General features: G+C 38.8%; 1 long non-coding RNA gene across 1 annotated transcript in view; it reads right to left on the bottom strand.

Annotated features, from left to right (window-relative positions):
* The window catches only part of LOC106893047, a 58374-nt gene that overhangs the window by 892 nt on the left and 42399 nt on the right, over positions 1 to 15083 (bottom strand). Inside the window, exons 2-3 of the long non-coding RNA XR_001412986.1 lie at positions 11023 to 11153; positions 1101 to 1287 (exon numbers count right to left, since the gene is read on the bottom strand). This is a non-coding gene — a long non-coding RNA (uncharacterized LOC106893047). The remainder of the gene's footprint in view (positions 1 to 1100; positions 1288 to 11022; positions 11154 to 15083) is intronic.

Genomic DNA, 15083 nt, shown 5'->3' with positions numbered 1-15083 from the left:
ACTGGATGTTTCAAGTAAGAAATGAGCCTCTAATCCCAAACCAACTGTTTGTAGCCTTTGCAGACTAAGACACCTTAACTTGATCTTCCCTAAGTACTAAAGGAGCTTTTCAGCTTGAAAAAAAGTAAAATCTTAAGCAAGATTTTATCTGAATAATTGTTAGCTGTATCTGCTTCACAAAGTAATATATCTTTACCAGAAACTTTAATACATAGGGAAATAGTTACAAACCATTATTCCACAATACTGTAGCTCACCTTGTTGCAAGCCCTGTCAGAGAGCATGCAAATTCCTCATAGTACTGTGAAAACACAAATATAAGCTAGTCTAAGTCTTTTAAATGTATCTGGTTTATGTTACCCTTAAAAAAATCACTCCTATTCCACTAGGCTGTTTGATTTAACAACAACAGAAATAAATCAGGGGTTGTCCAGATACTAGCTGAAAAATTATCTCACTGTGTTTTCTTCACAGCTGGGAACCTGCTGGCCATTTCTATTTCTGATTGCGCACACTATTCAGTCACATAATACCACTGAAATAACCCCATCAATTATTTACATAAATACGTCTAAAATTCTACTTTTAAAAACATTTTCTGTTCTTAATACAGTTGAATTGAAAACAAAGACAGCTAGCACCATATGACTAGAGAGGTCTCCATGAGCCACTGGAAAGCACTTCTTGATTTACCTACAGGGTTTGGAAAGCCAAACGAATTCTGCAGAATGTTTATATAAAAGCATTACTCTCCATAACTTCCTCTAACTGGACTGTCCTTTCATTTATATCTTTTTCCATCAACTCACTTAGACTGACTCATCGCACCTAAAAATAATTTAGATTTACTTTATCTTTTTATACTCAGAACAGCACCACAAAATGGATCGTGCCTACATGCAGTTATCTGAGAAAACCTACTCTGTTATTTCATCTCATTGCTTTTGGCATCTGAAAAATCACTGAACCACATGTGAAGTTGGTACAACTGTACATAACCATAAAAGTCACAGAAGTTATGAGCAAGAATTTGACCACAACTTATAAAGCATAACAAGGATTACTGTCTAGGCCATAGAGAACGTCTCTCCTTGTCTTACCTTTAGATATCCTTTCAGAAACACAGCATGACTGCAGTGCTGTTAACGGAATCATCCCAGATCTACGTTGGTGTTACTTCAAATAAATCCAAACTTCTTGAATTTTAATTTTTTCCATGTAGCAGGAGCTAGCTGACACCACTGGAGCTGAAGGAGGACCTCTGTGAATAGCTAGCTCTTCTCCTGTCTGGGACAAATCACAAGAAGGAAACAAAACCAACTATAGTTAATTATTATGTACCTTGCAATGTGGTCTTTTTAGAGAGGAAAAAAAAACAAAAAAAAACCAAAAAAGGGATTAGAGGGACTTCAGAGGAAGAGGTGGGATGATAGCTGCACACCACAGAGCTGTTACGGACTTACCACTCGTACACATTTTTAGTAAGTACAGAGCTCAAAAATATTCTGAAACACTTAATACAAGGGAGAACAGCACAGATATAACTTACCTGTTATTTATCTACTTCAGAATACAGATTTCTGCTTCAAGCTATAAATCATTAAGGCCTCTAACTTTCAAACAGTGCATCACAAATTGGCTTTCCGGTTTATAAAAATCATCCTAATGTGCCTCAGCACTGTTTTCTTTCAAGAAAGTCTACAGAGAGCCAGCTGTCTGAGCTGGTTGTGTTGCTATGTAAGATTTGTGCATAAGTGTCTCTCTGGGAGTTTTGTTTTGGTTCTATCATTTAATATTCATGACAATCATCATTAAATCTGCCAGCTGAGCTGTCTTAGCATCCTGCCTCCAGACAAAGTCAAAAGTTTATTCCTAGCCCACACAGCTCCCCGAAGCCTACATTTCCACACTACAGCCTATTTCAACTTGGAATTCTTATGTTTAAACTAACAGGAAGAATTAAAAAAAAAATCCCCCACAAAACACAACAACTGCTAGGGAAAAGATAAAGCACAACCAAGAGGGTGTTCGGTACTCCTAGTTAGCAATGACATGGTTAAGCAATTAAATTAATTTGATCGTTCCAGCCCATACACCAAGGCTTTGGGATAGCTGACAATTCAAATGTGTCCATTAATAATAAAATGTGATGGGGCAAAAGGGGAGGGGGAAAATCCTTGCTTTTAAGCTCCATGGAGTAAACTGTGCCCCCTTAAAATTACTCACAGGCCACTGCATATCTGTCAAAATAATATATAAATATTAGGAGTAGTAAATAATTTCAGTGTCACTGAGAAGAAATATATTCATGCTAAAAGCAAATTCTGTAATTACATTATGATTCCAGTGTACATATTTTTTTCATCAAGAACATCAGAATAATCAAATGATGATTAACACTCTAGACAATTCAATTACACAACACAGAGAAATCCAAGGGATGCTGTTTCAGCTTCCCAGATCAGACAGAACAAAATACACAGTAGATCCAATCCTGCCAACCAGAGCAAACCAAAAAACATGTTGGAGAATGAAGAAAAGGACAAAGTGAGATGAGGAGGAAGGAGAGATCAGTGGAATAACAAGAATAAGAGTAGAGAAGGACCTCTAAAATTAAGCAAGAGAGGGAAACTTTGCTGGTGACAGCCACAACAGAGTAAGAAAAGACCAGGGCCAGCCTAACTGTATGGTTGGTTCCTGCCTCATTATTTCAGACCAGTGTAGCGGGGAAAGAAGATACCCACATTTTAAAAGAGAACTGTTTGGGATTAATTTTTTTTTATATATATATTGTACCTAGTAATTAGAAGAAATATATGTTGATTTCTATTTTCTAAGTTAAGGGGGAGAGACTTACTTGTTGCCCGAAGGAGAAAACCAGTAATTTTTTCCTTATTGTACACTACACCCTGCGACAGAGCGTCAGGGATGGACTTGTCAAAAAACATCAGTCGAAGGAATTAAGAGCTTACTTTTAAGTCAAGACTGTGACATCTCATCATTTTTTCTAAGGAGGCACACATTTTCCAGAGGGAAGCAATCTCCCAGGCGTGTTACTAGTAACAATTTCTAGAACTACCTTTCAAAAATAAAGACTTTGATGAAAGCTCCCGCGTAAAACTTTAGATAAAAGATTTCTAAAACTTGCCAGTGGATAAGCAGCTTTATGAATGCTTATTCCACACTGACAAATAATTTAGGAGACGTGAGGAATGTGAAATACAAATACCTAACACAATGAAGAGCTGTCTACACATAAAATGAAATTACCAAACCCAGGAACAGTAAAGAAGAGTAGGGCAAGGGCCTCTTAGTTTCTAATGGGCACCCCAAACGAGGGATGCAGATCACAAATTAAATCACAGTTCCCCTGCACTTTCTGGGTAGAACCAGCTCGGTTGTGACGGGGAGAACACCAGCAGCTTTCAGTAGACCATTCCCATGCCATAAACCAGCACTGCTCAGGCTGGTTTCAGTCTCCTGCTGCCTTCTGTACAATCAACTCTACTGCATTTAGACTGGTTTAAGGCTCTGGCAGCGGAAAGTCCACCAGGACTGGGAGGGAACCACATCAATGCTTATAAATATCTAATGGGGAGTGTCAAGAGGATGGAGGTCAGGCTCTTCTCAGTGGTGCCCAGTGACAGGACAAGAGGAAACAGACACAAGCTGGAACACAGGAAGTTCTGTCTAAACATGCAGAAAAACTTCTTTACTTTAAGGGTGCCAGACCACTGGAACAGGCTGCCCCGGAGAGGTTGTGGAATCTCCTTCTCTGTAGATACTCAAATCCCACCTGGATGTGTTCCTGTCCAACCTGCTTTGGCAGGGGTTTGGACTAGATCATTTCTGAAGGTCCCTTCCAAACCCTACAGTTCTGTGATGCTGTGACTCAAAGCCTGTTATGAAATCCTAACAGGGAGACCCAATTTTCTAGCATCTCTTTTCATAATCCACATGTTCTTTCATAAGCATGATACTGTGAGCTGTCTAATAATGATATGTCCCCCCATCCCAGTACAACACAAATATTAAATAGTAAATATTAAAGAGTAAAGCACAATGTAAGTTAATTGGCTAGCAGCTGGGTTTTCCTGCACCTCTAAGTGGCAGAAAAAGCTCTTGTTTTCTCTAAGTATGGCTGTTATGAGGCTTACACACATTACCAAGTTTATGCAGATATCTTTAGTGAAAGCTGCTTCTCAAGACTGTAAGGTGGCTTAACACCATTAAAATCAAGGAAAAAAAAGCAAAAATAAAGAAGCAGCAGCTCCTACTGCATACCAAATAGCAACTCAATAAAAGAAGAAAATTTTTTTTCTCAGACTCCTTTCTGGAAGCCACTTTTTGAAAGATTTTATATTTTCTTCAAAGCCAGCCCTAAGTATGGCTTTATGATATGTGGCATAGCTATTGCATTTACAAAAAAAAAAAAAAAAAAAAGGATGTCCCCATTAGGCTGTTTCTGATCTCCTTATAGTCACAAGCTATGCTTAATATTGTTTATTTTCTATAATTTGTTAGATCATGTTTTACCCTCAAGTACATTTCATTTAAGTATTGCTCTACCCACTGTTGATTCAAAACAGCTAAAGGAAGTAGGAACAGGACAGCAAAGTATGCAGTAATAGGTAGCAGGCCTAGAGAAAAAGTTTAGAGAAAGTTTTAATTCACAGTGTAGCTATTTCTGTATAAGCAGAAATCACCTACAGGCAATTTTCCTTGTTTTTAGGAGCATATTAACTTTGATATTTATGAAACCATTGAGCTGTTCCTTTGGAAACAACCATAGCAAATGCTTCTTAAAGTGGTTATGAAGCAGGGGTATTTTTCCCTAGAAAAAAAGAAATTCAGTTCTTGTAAATATACTATTGAGACAGCTAAAAGAGCAATCAAAGTTTGCTTCACGTTTCAGTCCTCATCTTCCAGGAACTCCCCACTAGGAAACTCTATTAAATTTAATAGTAAATTTAATTTAGAAAGCCTTCTGTTTTCACTGCATTTTTCTTCCCCCAATGTTTTCCTAGATGGATGCTTTCATAACAGTGTCTTTGGTTTGCTTTGTTTCTATGCAACTTGAAGTCATAAAGCAATTTTCAACTAGTATACATCAATAGAAATAAAGAGCTCCAACTGAGCTATGCTGATTTTCACTATTTTAGAAACCCCCTCCCATCCCTGGACCACAATAACCTCCCACATTACCAGCTTTGATGTTTTCTATGGTGCTCAGAAACCTACATATTTTACATTATTTTGATTAAGAGCCAAAAAGGACCTCTCTAATTATGAACATAATTACAGATCCACTTTTCTTCCATAATTATTGAATTAGACATTTGCTTTTGACTAAAAATACAGTGGAGCTTCAGAGCTCTGCATTACACTCATCTGCCTACGCTATTATCCCTTTCTCTTCATGTCTCCTTTGCAGAGTTTTAACAGAACCACAACACAGGCAGTTCTGACAACACTAGGACAAATAAGTTGCAAGATACAGTATAGAATAATTAATGATGAGGCAACCACTAAATCTACCTGAAAGCTATAAAAAGAAACCATACATTATGGTGATACTTATTCTTGATTTTGCTGTGGAAAAAAACCCAAACATACCCCCCAAAAAAAGCCTCAAAGCAAAACTCTTTCTAATTGCATGCTAATTTACAAAATTAAACAGCACTCCATGGGATTCACTGGCAGTCTGAGATAACAGCCATACAATCTGGCTCTTGCACTAAATAACCCCTTCTGATTATTGTTTTTATACGTAATCAGGATTAGGCAATGATCTCTCCCAATACTAACCTGGAAAAATCCAGGAGGAGTACAGGCCTTAAAATATTCAGTATAGCAAAATGGAGGGTTGTCTGCCCTAGACTTTAAGAACATGGCAATGAGCACATCCCCTGTTTGAGGCTTGCTTTAGAATGTTAAACAGCACTTCTGATATTTTATTTTACTGTGCAAGACAGAGCAAAAATTCTTGGACAATGAAATGCAAATGCTGTTTAGGTCCCCTAAAAAGAAGGGAAACTCAAAAGAATTGGTAACAGTGCATTTCAAAATACTGTAATAAGTTGGTTCATAAACCCACCTTTTACAAAGAAGTGAGAAGCATACTTTCCCTGCCTGTTCTCCTTAAAGGCTACAAACCAACTGGAAACAGAGTGGAATGAAACCAGTTTGTAGTCCTAGAGAGGTAAATGGGTTTGAATTATAACTGGTGTAAAACAGAAGATGCAAATAGGTATCACCTCTCAAGCACAAGCCACAAAACAGGCAAATTTAAAAACTAAAAATCTGAGCCACGTGGATGTGAACACAAAGGTGTGTATAATTTTAGCAAAATGGTGGAAGTCACCCAGTCAGAAAAGTTACTTACGTAGGCAAAAAAGACCCCCAGACAGTGAAACACTTTGTAGAATGATCCTGAATTCTCACAAAGAGAGAAAAGAGAGAGTTTTCTGAGTGCAGCCCTGATTGAAAAGAGAGGCTTGGGTTACTGCCAAAGAGCTGTTTCCTATTGTCTTTTTTCCTGTTACATTCAAGGAAACAGGACCTCAGTTTAATCCCACTTTGATTACAAAGAATGTACACAAAGATATATCATTTAATATCAACATTCTTGACAGAAATAAACTAGAGGAGCTTAAATACTGGTGAACCATTAAAGTAAAAAGTTATGTAACTTCTTTCATGTATACTGTAAGATACAGAAAAAAATCCAGCAAAATTCTGAAAGACGTCAGACTTCCAGCATTCAGAATTTGTAAGTTGGTTTTAACTTAAAGTATTAAACAAATAGTATTAATATAAGGAAACATACTGTCTTCACAATATACAGATGAAACTCTTTCTGAAAAATAGCATGGAGAATTGAAGAATGGAAAAAAATATCTAGTCATCACATTATCTTGAAACTTACAGATCTCTCTTACATTCCTCCTTAACTCCAAATTCCCATATCATTCTAGCTAAATCACTGAAACCCTAAATTCTCAGTGCTCACCTTCATAGGCCCTTCTGAAAATCAATGCCTGAGGCTTCACTCTGTTCTTTCAGTATTTCAGATCACTGAAAGTGATGTGCTATGAAGCAATATGAAACTGATTCTACACAAGTCAGGGACTGTGAAGTTCTCAACCTCAAAAGGATTTAAGCATTTTCCTACATTCATTTATTTTTGATGCATCAAACAAAAAAGAGCTAACAACGTGCATGAAGAAAGATTTCTACTGCTTAAGCAATGAAGCTGAGCAAAACAAAGATCTGGACCTCAACTCACACAGGTAACCAAAAGTCTGTCCAAATGTTTATTTTTCCAGAATAGGATTTTATAGGAAGATCTGAATGTGTCTCTCTTAATTCTGTTTCAGAATTGAGAAATAAATAGAAAGTGCAGACTTTTCCAGAAAAAGGAAATCTGTTTCTTGTCTAGCTAAAGTTACTACCAATTTCAGCTGACCTGAGCCAGAAACCCCTGGCAGGAATAAAGACAAGGTACCTGGTGCCTTTCCACTGTATGTTGGTGACTGGTGTCATACCACTTCAGTCAGCTGGGCAGCACCGGGCAGCTGGCCTTCCGTACTGACCCATTTATGTTTCTGAGATGTAGGTTTTTCACTCTGAAAAGCCAGTCCTCATTCACATAAGCAGAACAAGAGAGACATCCAGTGGCTGGACCATTTAAGTGTCTTTTTTAACCTGATGAGCAACAAATTCAGCAACGTTCTTACCTATTCCATGTTCTTGCTTGTATAAAATACCATTTATGTGCCAACGATGAGACATACAGAGCCAGTGAAAAAAGTACCCCACTGGCTGAAGCACTACTGGCATCTCTGCTGTATGTTTATCCTGCAACCTACAGACTTCCTCACTCTGCATTCCAAGTTCCAGCCATAGTTCTGCCTGTTTCTCTTAAGCTTAACTTCATTATTTTTAGATTCTCAACTCTTGTGAACTGGAATAGGTCTATTAACTTCCATGGAGTTATAATCATTTGCGTCAACCCAGAATCTCAATCTGTTTTGCCATTTGGGCATGTACTTTTCACATCTACTATCTTCTATTCAAATATTTTCTCTAACCCTAACTCTATTTGTACTACTTAGGTTTATCTGCATAGTAAGTAGACTTCCTAGTCATTACTGATGTAAAATTCCAGAGAATCAGTGGTAAATCCTGGCATTAAGTGGTTTGATCTTCATGCAAGAGAAGGGAGGAAAATATTATTACATTTACTAGTACGAATTACTAGTATCTACAGTATTTGTTATTAAAAAAAAAATCCCCATTTTTACCATCACATCTAAACTGTTACTTGTATATAAAAATACAGCTTATTTGGAAACACAAATCAGCACAAAAGGGCTTAGAAAATAAAGAATCTGAAGAGAGGATGAATAAATTGAAGGGAAATATAAGGATAAAGTTTTTGACAAAATAGTAGCAGTATTAATTTAGAAGTAATTAATTTGCAAAAATCAACTGCTACATGTTATATAATTCATTCTTTAAAGGGCTTGACCCTAAAAAAACCTGAAAGACCTGTAGGAAAAGTTCTCCTAAGAGAGTAAGGAATAGGTTAATTCTTCCACATTTAGTGAATAATTGAAGGCAGGCAATTGCTGACTTCATTCACAACAATGTAGGATGAGGTGCTAAGGATACAATTAAGAGCTATAAGCTAATTTCCCACCTTCTAAAAAGAAAACTGCGTGTAGCCAATAGTGTAAAAAAACCAGATAGTAAGATGTGATGACCCAAAATTAGCAGGATAAGCTACTTAGGAAAAAACTGATATACCCAGTATGAGACAACATTTGGTTCCCTTCTTAACACACATGGAAAATCTATCACACATGAGCCAAACAACATATCAAGCTGCAACAGAGTTATTCCTAAGATATATATATATATAAAAAAAAAAAAAACCAAAACAAGTAGAAGGCAGCTCAAGTCTTTTGCTGTGCCCTCTCCTAAAATATTTCACTTTACTGTGCACTTCCTTGCAAGGTCTTTTTAACTATGCTGCTACAAAAACATGCTACAATAACACTCATCCCAAACTGAAAACCAAAAAAAAAAAAAAAAAAAGAAAAAAGAAAAAAAAAAAGGAGAGAAAGAAATGTCCACAAGGCACATCTTACTGCTGCTTAGTAAGAATTGTTTGGTATAACTTGCATATCAACATTAATTTCATGCTTGAATTAAACAGAACATTTCTTGACTACCAAATGTCCACAGGGGTTGATTTCAATTGCTAACATCATTAGAATCTACTTTCAGAAAGACTGTAAATCAATATATTCATAGACTTCTGGATATACCCTACTATGACTGAAAAATGAGAGCAAATAGTTTCCCTTATGATTTCAGATCATATTTGATATCGCTGGAAAGCCAGACAGGCTCCATTGGAGCAACAGAGCTGTATCAATAGAAATTGAAAGCTGAATTCAGAATCTCAGATTCTGAAAATCAAGTGCAGCCTCTTTACTAATAACCTTTGGACAAGGACCTAGTAGTATCAAAACACTGCTCTTGTGTTTTGAAAGGAGGCATCTAAGCAAGGCAGAGCAGATGACATTTGGAGAATTATTAGACATGCGGTAGATCTATTTTTCAGTTTGAAATCTTTTTTATGAGAGGTTGTATCTTGGGCTCGCTGTAAGGCAGAGTTGTTCATGTTGTCTCACCTCAGGAATCTATCTCAGTACCCATGTGTCATTCCCCAGCCAGTGAATCCCCTCTCCCCCAGGCAGCAGAGATACCTGATGGGGGAGCTTGTATTCTCCCTGCTGACTATGTACGTGAGGGCTATTTGGTTTCAATATCATGGCCTGTGTTTGTAAGTGACCAAGCAATAACAGCTGTTGGTGAACATCATCCACAACTCCTTTATGCAGGTGGGGGTCCATAGCACTGGTCTGTGATGTATGGCTTCATCTCAAGCCTCATTAGCAGTAGCAAGCCTGTTGTCAGCAAGCTTCACTCCTTGGCAAGTCTGGGGAGGGATGCTGAGTTGAACTAATGTTGTTAGCCAACTCCAGAGCCTCATGTGGTGGCAGTCCATGCTGGTGGTGAACTATACATGTATTAAAGTCTAAGTGACACTGCAGCGTCTTAAAAACTTGTGTGTCAGAAAGCTATTACATACAAAGCAAGCCACCCAAGCAAACAGCAGGCACAGAAGAATGTGGTTTGTCTGATATATCACAGAACTTACATTACTCTTCTTTCCTCCACTGCAAATCCTTCACTGATGTCTTTATAACAGTACTTTGTAACACAGAGAGCTACAGCCCATCTAGCACCCATCTGCCACCCCTCAAATTAGCTGTGATCAGTGTTAACTGTCTAGTCACCTCACTGAAATGACCCAAGTTGAAGATTTGTCCATCTGTTGAGTCCTGAACAGTGGCCTCAGAAAACAGAGAGACAAAAACATGCTTCAGCTTCAAAGCATTTAAAGGCAAATCCCAGGCTTTTTATCCATTCACAGAAGAAAGCTGCATCATCCACACGGGCATAAGGAGACAACAAATCTAGAACACGTTTTAAGATCCAGTCTACTATATGTCAGAATAACACTGCAGCAATGATTTGGGGCTTGTTAGGTAACAATCTGGTAATGAAACACAAAGTCATTGCATATTCCAGCCCTGGCACTAGCGCTTCAGGTCAAGGTCATGCAGCTCAGCAAGATATTCAGGATACACCTTCCATGAGGCAGCTCTGTCCGCAGGCAGATTTTAGGTGAGCGTTAAGTGATGGGCAAATGGCAACTGAATTCCTAGCAATGTCCCCATGGCCACAGGACAATTAGTGTTCATGGTTAAACAAACAAAACTGGACTGCTCAGAGGCTTAATTACTAGTCAGCAGTGGCTCCTTCTGGAATATATATGTAGTCGAAAACTTTTCCAAGAGTTAACAGCAACCCGAATGCTGACTTTTCTTCCGTACAATGACACCTTCCCATCAGTCTGGACTCATGAAAATCATTAAGTCTTACCTAATTGCTGTACTCTGGACATCTAAAGTCCCTCAGGTTACTGCTCCGTCGGGGGAAAAAAAGTAACACTGGCTGGAGGTGAAGCTCGGTTTCTTCTGACATTCATTCATTCTTTCTTTCTATACTGATTCCTGTGAAAGAGTGCAGAAAAATGCATATGAGTTTTATTCTATTAAAAGGCTTTTTAATTATCAACAGGGTAATTGGTGGAATTTTCACCCGTATTTCATTAGTTAGATGGATACTGGACAATAACTTGAAATTATTATTACTTTTGAGTTATCTCAAAAGAATTTTTTTTTTAATTAAAAGGTTAAATGAACAGGTGATTAACAGTAACTAATCAATGATTTAATCATTTAGGTCTAAAAATATTAACAAAACATATTTGAATAGACGTATATGATAAATAAAGGAAAATAAACATTTTAAATCTGTTTGGTTTTTTTTTTTTTCTTGCTTTGGAGTCTCTGATACTAGGTAAGAACTCCCCAAAAAACAAATAAAAACAGTGATCTACATATGGCAAGAGCTCACTCTGATTTTATGCAAATGTATAAATAAATAGCACTCCTGATACAGGATCCTCCCAAAGAGTTTGGTCCTATTGTAAGAGGTCCTAATGTATTACTGTTTTTCACATGGCATATTGTTTCCTCTGAGGACCTTGTTTCCATCAACAGCCCTCAAACACTGTGATGAAGTAGTTATTATTGTCACTCCACTGTCCATACAGAAATTGGTAGGGAAAGAACTTATCCAAAGTTTTGCTAACACTTTACAGTTGAAACAGAGCAATAACTTGTATCCCTTGACTTGATATTTTGCACTTCAACAAATATTCTTCCACTTGTAAGTTCAAGGAACAACACAGAAGAACGGCTGAAGCAGCCAACCAATACTTAAAACTAAACCTGAAACCGAATTATTTTAGCAAAGCATCACTATCACAGTTCACATCAACTTTGTTATAAAGTTCCTCTGTTAAGAACTTCAATCCTATATGTTTTTGTTATTAGGCAATCTTTTCAAAGCGAGGTGGTTCTTCAAGGCCAGTATTAATGTGTGAATAACATAGAAAAGGCAGTGCCTGAAATCACTCTGCCATCTGCTTCTGAGATAAGATTGCACGCAGAGTGTTTTACCACTAGAGGACAGTAACCTCCTGGACATACTGCATTTGGTAGAGAAGAGTCGTGGCTTCAACTTTCTTTAGAAATCTGACCACCTGAAGATAGAGAACTCTGGTAGTAAAGTGAGGGGGAAAAAAAAGTGGCACATTACTGATTTATGGGGACATACGCAGGAGCATCAACATAGAGCCACAGCAATGATAACCTTGGGTGTGAGCACACTTGCAAGTGCCAGGCAGAGCTGATGAGGTGTCTTTTCTTCTCTGTCTGGCTGGGGGTTAAAGAGAAGCCTTAAAGACTCTTAACACCACTAAGTAGCACAAATCCTAAAATGCTCTTTCCTTTTTACTGGTCCTCTTACTCAGGCAAAATGGCATCAACTGTGACGGGAAAGTTGCCCAGCTGAGAACTGAGTGAAACCTGGAGTCAGGCTTCAAGCAGTCGACCTGTTAAAAGACTATGCACAGAACTGAAGGGATCAATGAGTTTTTATAATAAAATTAATAAATAAATTTTCAGGGGATAAGTATTGTTCTTCTTATTGTGTCATATGACACAACTTTGATCCCATTTAGGTTTCTGAATCGAGCCGCTGACTTCAATGTGGAGGCTCCTCTTGATTTCTGACTCTGAGATGAGCCTCTTCCCTTGGTGCCCAGGTGAGGTGAGCTCCACAACACCACAGAGGTTCAGCAGGTACCTCTCTACACTGCACAAGGGCAGCGCTGTGCACTCGGGCAATAACAGCCCTGGAAGAACTTGGGACTGGAATAAGAGAGGTGATATAGGTGAGCATGGTCTCAGGTGTGCAATGAGAGATCCAACCAGAATTTGGTTGTCTCTCACTAATATTATTTAGTGACCCAATTAGCCCACATTAATGAAAAATACATCCCACAGAAACATAACACGCAACTACAAAAATAAGCAAAGCAAGTTGCCAGAGGGAATAGCCCCTTGTAAAGATAGAGACGCCTTGGCCAGTGGCCTGAAGTGAGGAGAGCTATTTAACTATTCCATGCTGTGATGGAGACCAGGCTGTCATCTGGGTCAATCTGCTACAATCACCTATGTCTATTTTTCTGTGTAAAAAATAAGAAGGTGCTTACTTAGCTATGAAAACTGTGAGTAGAAAGAACTGGATAAAGAACAAAATCTTACTGTATTACACCTGAAAAAAAGGAAGGCAAGGAACCTCTGTACCTGAAGGAACTACAGTTCAGGGAAAGTCATGAGATACACAGAACAGGAGTGTGCAGCCACTGCGGCCCAGGAGGGCTGATTTACAGCGCAAGGAATGGCAGATTTGAGCAGAATACCTGGAAGAGACATACATGTGTGCAGCAGGACAGGCCATTTGCAGTGTCTCCTGTAGCAGCAGTGCCCAGGGCACAATGGAGAAAAGGACAATGCACCAAAGAACAACAGTATCATACAGAAAATTTCAGGTTGACTGGGTTTTTTTTCTTTTTATCAGCGAGTAAATTTACATCCATTCCAGTCTAGCACAGCACACTCTTCCAGAGTTTAGAAGCAATGAGATTTCTGTTCAGCCTGCTACAGAAAAGAGGGATCTGAACGGGGGGCTGTAAGCACTCAGAGCTAGGTCTCTGTTCCGAGCAAATGACCACATATAACCCAGCAATTCCCAGAAGAGTTAGTTACACCCTTTTTCCTGCTGCTCTGCACCAAAACAAGGTGTATTTTCACAAACATCTCTTTCAGCAACAGTGTTGGCTTTAATACCTTGTTCCCTCCAGCTTATTCCCACCTTACACCACAACCTTATTTGTGCCAGAACAACTGCTGGTTTGGCACACGTTGGACTGTATTGAGGAAAATAACCCTCCCCTGCCTCCCCCGAAAAGGTTTTTTAAAAACTGAATTAGTTTCCTGACCCAATTCCCTGTGCAGTCACACGAACTGCTATACTGGCACAAGAGAGTATGTGGATAAAGGTGGAAGCGAGCAAGAATGAACAGCGAGTGGATGGCAATGCTGTGAGAAAAAAAGCATTTGTAAGACCACAGTGCAGGCCGAATCTGATCATTAATTGCTGCTGAAGCACATTTAACTTTGGTACCAGCTGAACAATTCAGCTCTTAACATTTTTACCTGACCACCTAGACAAAACTCAGGTCTTTCCATTAGGAGATACTGGTATAGAATTTTACTTCATTACGATCAAGATCACAAAGAATAACTAGTGTTAAATGCTAGTTTTAACAACTAGCATTAATTTATCATTTTGAGGCATGCCCCCATCTGCTTATGCCTGTTACCCCCTTCCACCTTGCCCACCAGACCTTCCACCCCACCAGCCACAGCCCAGTTGCAGAGGTTGCTGGATCAGCCTTTGCCACAGCCAGGGGACAGGAGGGAGCTGCCAGGGGAGGAGTGGGACTCCTCTGTAGCACCTTTGCCACTGAGAGCACAGAAACTTTCATCATCAATGCCAGATCTTTTTTAGGAGACTTCTGATGCTGTTTCCAGGCTGTGCTCCTCACCGCAGTTTCAGCCCCTCAGCTGTGCCTATTACAGGTACTCAACCTGTTTGAGTGCTTGCACTCTGGCTGAAGGGGTAGAAAGTTCCCAAAGGCAGAAGCAAGAACTGACTTTACTCTTTGTTTGTTTTAATCCCCCCCTCCAATTTATTTATCAGCTATACTTTCAAAATAAAACTAACAAGGCCTTTTACAGGGTCAGATCTCTTTCAGCTGTGCAAGAATCAAACAAATGAGACAGCCAGAAGTGCCCCCAGCTGGTAAAGCAGGATGCTGCCCCAAGAGCTCTTGCTCAGCTTTTCTTCACTCTTACCCAAGATATGCTTCCTACTCACTCTGTGGTTTTTCCTTTTTAGTTTCCAAACTCAGCTCTTTTTTTTTTTTTGCATACGTGCTTCTCCCTTTCAAGACTGCTTAGTATTGC

This window comes from Calidris pugnax, unplaced genomic scaffold (genome assembly GCF_001431845.1).
Source record: "Calidris pugnax isolate Ruff unplaced genomic scaffold, ASM143184v1 scaffold24, whole genome shotgun sequence".
NCBI classification, from domain to species: domain Eukaryota; kingdom Metazoa; phylum Chordata; class Aves; order Charadriiformes; family Scolopacidae; genus Calidris; species Calidris pugnax.
The sequence above is the reverse complement of the archived record's forward strand: the minus strand, read 5'-3'. Positions and strand labels throughout refer to the sequence as shown.